Raw genomic sequence first — 9,528 nt, forward strand, 5'->3', positions numbered from 1 at the left:
ATCATGGCTAAGTCTGACCCTGCAGAAATGTTAGTTTCCTGCAAAACAGAGTTAGACAAATAGCAAATAAAACAAATAAGTTGACAGCTTTCAGATTGTCCGATTCTGATTTCGGATTCCCGACTGAAAACCCTAGGTCGAACCCACGCCTACTGTTCCCTCGGCGGAGAACGCGTCCTCACCTACTCCACTCAAGAGAGCATACCTGTTGCTAGTCCAGTCCTCCAGACCGACTAGACTTTCTGCCTAGGGTTACCACCCCCTAGGACCTAGGGTTACCACCCCCTAGGATTTTCCGGCACCTAGGGTTACCTCCCCCTATGACCTAAGGTTACCCCCTCCTTAGGATTTCCACCACCTAGGGTTACCACCCCTAGGACCTAAGGTTGTCGCCCCTTAGGATTTTCCTCCACCTAGGGTTACCACCCTCTAGGACCTAAGGTTACCGCCCCTTTGGGTTTTCCACCACCTAGGGTTACCACCCCCTAGGACCTAGGGTTACCATCCCCTATAATTTTCCACCTGCCTAATCGCAGTTAGGACTTTCCTGCAACCTCATTCGCACACATTAGATAACAAACCAACTTAACTTGAACCCTTTGACATAATCAAAACACTGATTCAATCATCGGATGCCTCCCGCACCAACAATCTCCTCCTTTTTGATTATGACAACACGGTTCAAAGTTAAGCAAAAAAATATGACAGTAAATGCAGAAAGTTAACGATTGAGCATAAATGAAATAATTTGAAATCAACACCTATGCTTCCTCTTTTCATATTTAAATTTTTAATTTACTTAACTTTGACTTTTCTCTCCCCCTTTGACATAAATCAAAAAGAACAAGTAAAGAGAAAAATATTCTATGTAAACTTAAACTCTCCCTGAATAGTAGCACTTAGCAAAATTTAGCTTTGAAAATTCTTAGCTAATTTAGAAATATTTTGAAAAATATCTAACTTTTTCAACAAAAACTTAGAACCTTTTATACCTTTTTCGAAAAACAAACTTAACTAAACTTTCATCTTTAAAATGGTTGCATTTGGAAAATGCCTTGCTAAATAGATAAGTTTAGAACATACTTTAATGAATTTAATGTTTAGTTTTGAGGAATAAAAAACTTAGCTGAATTTAATAAACACTTAGGCTTTTTAAAAAAACTTAGTTATTTTTTTTGTAAGCACTTTTACGAAGTACTTCGCAAAACTTTTGAAGATAATTATTTTGTCAAGTATTTCGTCTTAAAAAAAAGTTAGCATTAAAAATACTTGATTAAGTACTTAGCTTTCAAAAGAAGTTGATTAAAAACTTAGCTTTAAAAGACTTTGATAAATCCTTAAAAAATATTATAAAAACTTAGCAAAAAAAAAATTGATACAAAGATGTTGATAAAAGCTCAATTAAGCATTTGGATTAAAATGCATTTTCATAAAAAAAAAAAAACTTAGTTAAGTACTTAGCTTAAAGGGATTTTTCATAAAAGCCTAGTTAAGTACTTAGCTTGAAAAATACTTAGACTTTAAAAATATTTTCTTCTAAAAATATTTAGCTAAGAAAATAATTTCTTTGAAAAATATTGTAAAAAAAACTTTATCAAGTACTTAGCTTTTGAAAAGATTTTTAAGAAAAACTTATTTAAATACATCGAAACTTAGAAAAAAACTTTTTCAAAAACTTATTTTTCTAGATACAAAATTATTTGAACTTGATTAAATATTTGATGTTTATTTAAAAAACAATTAAATTCCTTTTAAAAAGAAATCTTTAACTTAAAAAAAACTTGACTCCCTTCACTCCCACTTAATTAACGTCTTAATAGATTCTTAGGGTCCTAGAGTCCAAGCATAGCAATTATTACATATGATTTTTCTAAATTTTCATCTCACTCATTCTAGGTTATCAAACATGTTCAACTTATGAGTGAGTGTGAGACGGAGTTAACTTTATTTAATTATTATCAATATTTGAAATTGAGGTAAGTTTGAAAATTGAGTGAGTTTGAATTTCAAATGAGTAAATATTTAAAATTTTGAAGATTTTGAAAATATAATTAATTCAATTTTAAATCATACTTTGAAAATATGATTTGAGAATTAATTGAGATTTTAAAAATTAATTATCATTAAGATTTTGAATTAACTATAATTTGAAAATTAATTATTATATGATTTGAAAATTTAAAATTTAATAATTAATGATTTGAATTTTGAAATTATTATGATTTGAAAATTATAATTTTGTAGATAATGATTTTTAAATTAATCATAATTTAATTATGATTTAGAAATAGTTGACATTTTAAAATTAATTAAGATTTTAAAATTATTCATAAAATTAAATGAGATTTTGAAATTAATTATGATTTTTAAAATAATTATGAAATTAATTGTGATTTTTAAAATAATTATGAAATTAATTAAGTTAAATTTATTAAATTGATTAAGGTTCATTAATTAGATTAAATTAACTTAGGTTAAATAAATTCGACTAAGTTCATCATAAGTTTATCTCACTCGATTCTAAGATATCAATCAGGGAATTTTATATAGTTTTGTGAGATGGTTATCTTTTAATTTAGATTATGCCTAAGGATTAATTTACATTTAAGTTAGACTTAGGGTTTCCAATTAGTCAATTAAATACATATTTCAAGGATCGACTTCTAAGCTGTGGCGAGACATTAGATCTTCTTGAGTATGAGATCATCCACCACTTCTAGAAAGAGTCTTTCAAAGAAATTATGTATTTAATTTTCTTTTTGAAACCCCTAGGTTTAACTAATCAAGTGTAAATTACGTCTAGGTCCTTAATCTAGCCTAGTCTAAGCATGCATATTATAAAGAAAAGAAAATAAGCAATCATCAAGAGATTTTATCTATTTATCCAGATAGTTTTTCTATTTGCTCCCCCTGGATCATAGTCTCGATATGGTCTATCAAGGTAATGCACTAGACCCTCGGGGACCCAATATTAACCAAGTCCAACCTTATTAGTCAGGTTTGACTTAGGGACCCGTGCTTGGACTAAATTTCTATTATTTCTATTTACAAGTGATAAGTAAGACTTATATTTGTGTTTGGTCTTAAATCTAAGTCTGGATTTGTTGTAAACGGCTCGCTGTTTTCCAAGAATCAGATTAAGATTCTTGGCACCCAATGTAAACCGTTCCAATGTGTCTTTAAGTTCTTTGACTTGAGTTTTTAAATTGGAATTTTCTTCCTCAAGTTGTTGGACTTGAGTTGAACTTCCAATTTGAACTGGCTCAGTCAAAGGACTCGAGTTAGTCACTTCCTTAAGGATTGTTACCTCCTTTTGGAGTGACTTGACCCGGACATTGGATTTAGCCAATTTCTTTAACAAGTAAGAAACTAACTTTTGTAATTCGTCTACTTGAGTACTGCCGAATAGAGAACTTACAGTGGAGTTAGGCCCTTCGGACACGGATACAGATCTGTGGATTCGCTCGGACTCAGTATCTGATTCGCTCTTGATTTCGGACTTGAACTCGGACTCAATTTCGACGATGTTCGCTTGTACCGGTAGTACGAGAAAGCTCATTTGTTCTTCTTCGTCGGATTCGGATTCGTCTGATGACTCAGACCATGTTGTCTTCAACACCTTCTTCTTTCTAGCCTCCTTTGTCTTGCTTGTACTTGCAACCAACGCAACACCTTCCTCGGCCGGAGTAGTATTAGTCTGCTCAAATAATTCGTTTATTTAATCATGTTTACTTACTTTCGTATTGGAAGTACCTTCGTGTAGCTCTGATACCACTTCTACCACAATTCTTTTGCACTTGAGAAAGGGCTGACACGGTTCAGCTCCTCATTGGTTAGTCCGCACTGAAGTGTATACATTGCTTTGGCGTTTGCTTCTACCTTCTTTATGAGTGTTGCATCCCAGTTCTCGCATGGGATAGGTTTGCCAGCGTCGTCAATTGGAAGATCCAGACTAGTTTTGATGATCATCCAAACTTCAAAATGTGTTTGGAGGTACTCCATTCAGCCCTTCCAATAGCCGAAGTCTTTTCCGGTGAAAAACGGTTGACGGTCGGTGTTATAGTCTTCTTAAAGAGTCATTTTAGAAAGACAATCTTGCACACAAAAAAACAAGAAACTTTGTTCCAAGACTTGGTCTTGGATTAACAGTGCGGGATTAAGAGAAAACTAACAATTCACTATTTTTTAAATAATAATAATAAAATATTAAAAAATATTATTACAAAGTTTTTGAAAATGTGATATCTCGCTAATACCGACCAACGGTGAAAAGATGAAACTGGATTTTTTAAAAATAATTTTTGAGAGAAAAAAATGAAAGGCGTAAGGTTTTATTTTTAACAAAAACGATATCTAATTTTGCTTTTTCAAAAATGAACCCCCTTGCTCGATTGATGGTTTCACCAATTCAGAGCGGCCTGCTCTGATACCAATTGTTGGATCAAGACGCGCTAGAGGGGGGGAGTGGGGGTGAATAGCGCTCATGACTTTCACTTATCATTTTCGAAAACATTCGAGTAAAGCAGCAGAAAATAAAACACACACAAGAAGACCCAAATATTTTTACTTGGTTCGAAGCCTTGGACGACTCTTACTCCAAAGCCCGTGATCGTTGATTGCTTCGGTGGGCAAACGCTATCAATTCGTAAATCTTTTACAATGTTAAAGTACAAGTACTAAATAAAGAATTATACCGACAGTACAAACAGATGAAGACAGTTGTCAGAGTCATAGAGTGTAGTTGGAGCGTTCAGAGCAGCGTACAAGAGCACAGGTTGTTTAGTTTTCGTTCCTCTTGAAGCTGCTCCCCGAGGCTCCTTTTATAGCCTCTGCAGGACTGATCCAAATTCTCAAACCTCGGGATCAGGTTTGACCCGAAGCAGATCGGTCGACTGATACCCAAGTTCTGTCGACCAATCAGATGATCTCCTCCTCATCCGATCCGCTCACTCCGCTTCGATCTGGTCAAGTTCTATCCTTGGTTCAGTCGACCGATCCCAAGATTCGGTCGATCGATCAAATGACCTCCTCATCCAATCCGATCCCCCCGGCTTTGATCTGGTCAACTCTCATCCTTGGTTCGGTCGACTGATCCCCGGGTTCGATCAACTGATCTCTCGACTGAACCCGGTCTGTAATATGGAAATTTGGTCCTTTTGTTCTGCGGTTTGGTCGGCCAATCAGGTCGTTTGGTCGACCAATCATGGCTAAGTCTGCCCCTGCAGAAATGTTAGTTTCCTGCAAAACAGAGTTAGACAAAATAGCAAATAAAACAAATAAGTTGATAGCTTTCGGGCTGTCCAATTCTGACTTCGAATTTCCGACCGGAAATCCTAGGTCGAACTGATGCATACTGTTCCATCCGCGGAGAACGCGTCCTCACCTACTCCACTCAGGAGAGCATACATGTTGCCAGTCCGGTTCTCCAGATCGACTGGACTTTTTGCCTAGGGTTACCTGTAACGCCCACCCTTCCCCTACTGATAGCAAGGGCGGCGCTATGCGAACATACATACATGCATATGCAATCATTGCAGTGGAAAAAAATTAAAACTTAATCATATAAACAAACTAGGTGAACATGCCAGCATTCGTGCATATAAAATTGAATTTACTATCTATTACTTGAAACATGATACATGCTTGTTTAACTTGAGCATAAAGCGTACTAAATAAAAGGGAAACTAAACATGTATATTGTTCTCTAGAGTTCATGATAACTAACAATTCTCTAATTAAACCATTGCTTAACCTTTCAAGGTTTCATGGAAACAAGAGAAAGTATAAGTTCACTTTAAGTATAAACCATCCAAACCAGTCCAAATTAATATCAAGTAGCAACCATCAAAAGTAGCAAGAAAAGAAATAGTTCACATGCAAAAGCTTAAAACCTATATAAGTCTTGAAACACAAAAATAGATCTCTTCCACCATGCCACTGTCACACACATCTTTGCCCTTCCTCCTGCTCCCTTTAGTTTAGTCATTCTTTACCCTTTTCTGCAGTACAAGGAAATTTAAAACTATAAGCACATAGACTTAGTAAGATCCTTTCCTACTCACAAAAAACCATAATTCATGAATTAAACATGGAGTAGTGATATATTCATTTAACCAACATCTAGATTTAACATTTCATGCTAGCATAAAGTAGTGTCCTACTCATTTGGGCAAATCATAAACATAGCATATGAGAGCATAAGCATAAAGTAATAGCATGTTCATCTAGGTATCATAAACATATCTCAAGAGAGCATCTTCCTAAAGCATAATAATCATATAGCATGAAATAAGTATATGCAAGATGTTCTTTTAGAAACATATATCATACTCATATAGCATGAAATAAGTATATGCAAGATGTTCTTTTGGAAACATATATCATAATCATATAGCATGAAATAAGCATATGCAAGATGTTCCTTTGAAAACATATATCATATAGATATTTAAACATAAATCTCAACATGAGGGCCCGACTTTGTACCACATACATGAATTGCGTGCATCCCTAAATAAATCCAAGGTAGCTAATCCCGAACCTACTAGGGAACTAGGCCCGTGCTTCGACCTAGGGGCAACTTAGGAGCACATCCCATGGACCATTCTTAGGGTCCGGTACAAGCCATACAAAAGTAAAATAACATATCATGTTTCTTGTCATATCATAAAGAATGCTCTTAGTCCCAACTTATAGGGAAACATCTCTTAGGCATTTCATCATATATAAGCATTGCATAAGCATAACATGGTGACATAAAGTTCACATATCACATAGCATATCATGAAGAGTCATTATCATGCATAGTTGGGGTTTTGAGATCTTTCTACAAACCCTAACTCATATCTTGGCCGAAACTTGCATGGGACATGATCTTAAATCTTAAGCAACTTTAAACAAGGAAAGCATCCTACTAGCATCACATAATACATAGTATATCATGGGAGAAAACATAAGCAAGTCTAGTTGGAGTTAAACTTCCCTAATCCATTCCATTTCCTTCTTGGTCGAAACTTACAAAAGGTATAGTCCTAGGTTTTAAGCAACATAAAGCATGGAAACCTAAAACTAACATCATATAATGGATTGCACACCATGAGGAATCATAAGCAAGCATAGTTTAGGTTTTAAACTTTCTCTAATCCTTTTATTTCTTCTTGGCCGAAACCTAAAGGAGCATGGTTCTAAGTTTTTAAGCAACATAAAGCATGAAAACCTTAAACCAACATCATATAATGGATTGCACACCATGAGGAATCATAAGCAAGCATAATTTAGGTTTTAAAACTTTCTCTAATCCTTTTATTTCTTCTTGGCCGAAACCTAAAGGAGCATGGTTCTAAGTTTTTAAGCAACGTAAAGCATGAAAACCTTAAACCAACATCATATAATGGATTACACACCATGAGGAATCATAAGCAAGCATAATTTAGGTTTTAAAACTTTCTCTAATCCTTTTATTTCTTCTTGGCCAAAACCTAAAGGAGCATGGTTCTAAGTTCTTAAGCAACATAAAGCAAGACAACCTTAAACCAACATCATATAATGGATTACACACCATGAGGAATCATAAGCAAGCATAATTTAGGTTTTAAAACTTTCTCTAATCCTTTTATTTCTTCTTGGCCGAAACCTAAAGGAGCATGGTTCTAAGTTCTTAAGAAACATAAAGCATGAAAACCTTAAACCAACATCATATAATGGATTACACACCATGAGGAATCATAAGCAAGCATAGTTTAGGTTTTAAACTTTCTCTAATCCCTTTTATTTCTTTCTTGGCCGAAACTTACAAGGACATGTTTCTAGGTTTTGAGCAACATAAAAAAAAGAATACAACAAGGAAAAACTACTTGTACTGCAGGTGAGGGGAATACTTACATCCTCTTGCTTGATTTACTAAGAAAAGTACCCTTGGTGGAGGAGAAGAAGAAGACTTCCGCTTCTAGGACTCCCCTTTGTGTACCTTGCTTGTGAGAAGGATTAGGCTTTAAGGACTCTTCCTTGTGCAGTTTTCTTAGGGAGAAACCTTAAGTTTGTTTTCAGAAATGGGAGAGGGGAAACTTAGGATTTCAGTAGAGGAAGAAGAAAGAGAAGAAAGAAGGAGAAAACCAATTTCCCTTGCCCTCTTATTCCTTTTTATTCTAAATGAAAGGAGAAGGAAGAATGAACTTTTCTTTCCCTTATCTTTTTATTCCTATTTATTCTAAATAAAAGGAAGAGGGAAGAACACAATTTGTCATTCTCTTGCTTTCTCTCTTCATCCCTCTCACTATTCTTGGTGAAAGAAGAAAAGTGTCCCTTTACCTTCCCTACCTTTAACCACAAATTCCATTTCCTTTCTAACAATACTTCCTCTTGGCCTATTGGTTATTCCATGCCACTTAAAGCTTGCCACTTGTTAAGAGGTTCAAGGTTCACTCCTTGGTCATGTCTCTTTTTTGTTCTATTTTCTCTTTTTTTTTTTTTTTGTAGAAGGAACCCACATAAAATCCATTCTAATCATGCAAAAACTATATAAAATTACTAGAGACTTTATGAGTGTTACATTACCACCCCTTAGGACCTAGGATTACCACCCCCTAAGGTTTTCCGTCACATAGGGTTACCTCCCCCTAGGACCTAAGGTTACCCCTTAGGATTTCCACCACCTAGGGTTACCACCCCCTAAGACCTATGGTTGTCGTCCCTTAAGGTTTTCCTCCACCTAGGGTTATCACCCTCTAGGACCTAAGGTTACCGCCCCTTAGGATTTTCCACCATCTAGAGTTACCATCCCTAGGATTTAGGGTTACCATCCCCTAGGGTTTTCCACTGGCGGAGCCAGCCTAGGGGACCTACCCGGGCTGTGGACTACGAGCGCTCAACGTCCCGGGCTAACTTCCACTATTTTTCATTTTTTTCTCTTTCTCTACAGCAAATTCAAGCTGTCTTTTTCTTTTTACTGCATTGGTACCTGGGCTGCAGCCCGGGTACTTGTGAACCTGGCTCCGCCCTTGGGGGTTTTCCACCTACCTAACCGCAGTTAGGACTTTCCTACAACCTCATTCACACACATTAGATAACAAACCAACTTAACTTGAACCCTTTGACATAATCAAAACACCGATTCATATCATCTTTGTTTTCAAAGCATTCATTCAACTTGTGGCCTATCTTCTCGACATATTCATCCTTCTCTGCCTCTCCAGGCTTCTCCTTCACCTTGAGAATGTCATCCTCCTCGCCATCGACCAAAGCAAAAGCAGCCTTCGCCGCTTCTAAGAATGCCTTGATACCTTCTGCCTATTCTTCGTTGTATACCTTTCAGTCGTATTTTAAAGGCTCATCCTCGAATTCAGGCCCCTCTTCGATCAAGTGCCGAGCATTGACATCCTTCAGGTACAAAGGTCTCTCCTTTTTGACAGCCCTCCGCTTCGCTCTCTCATCGTCGTTGCCTTTATCCTCCTCCTCGTCGGATGAGTAGATCTTCGTGTCGCTGCGGAGGATCTCGGGGTCATTCTTCTTGACCCTGTCAAGCGTCTCCAA

This window comes from Zingiber officinale, chromosome 4A, assembly GCF_018446385.1.
Source record: "Zingiber officinale cultivar Zhangliang chromosome 4A, Zo_v1.1, whole genome shotgun sequence".
Lineage (NCBI taxonomy): Eukaryota > Viridiplantae > Streptophyta > Magnoliopsida > Zingiberales > Zingiberaceae > Zingiber > Zingiber officinale.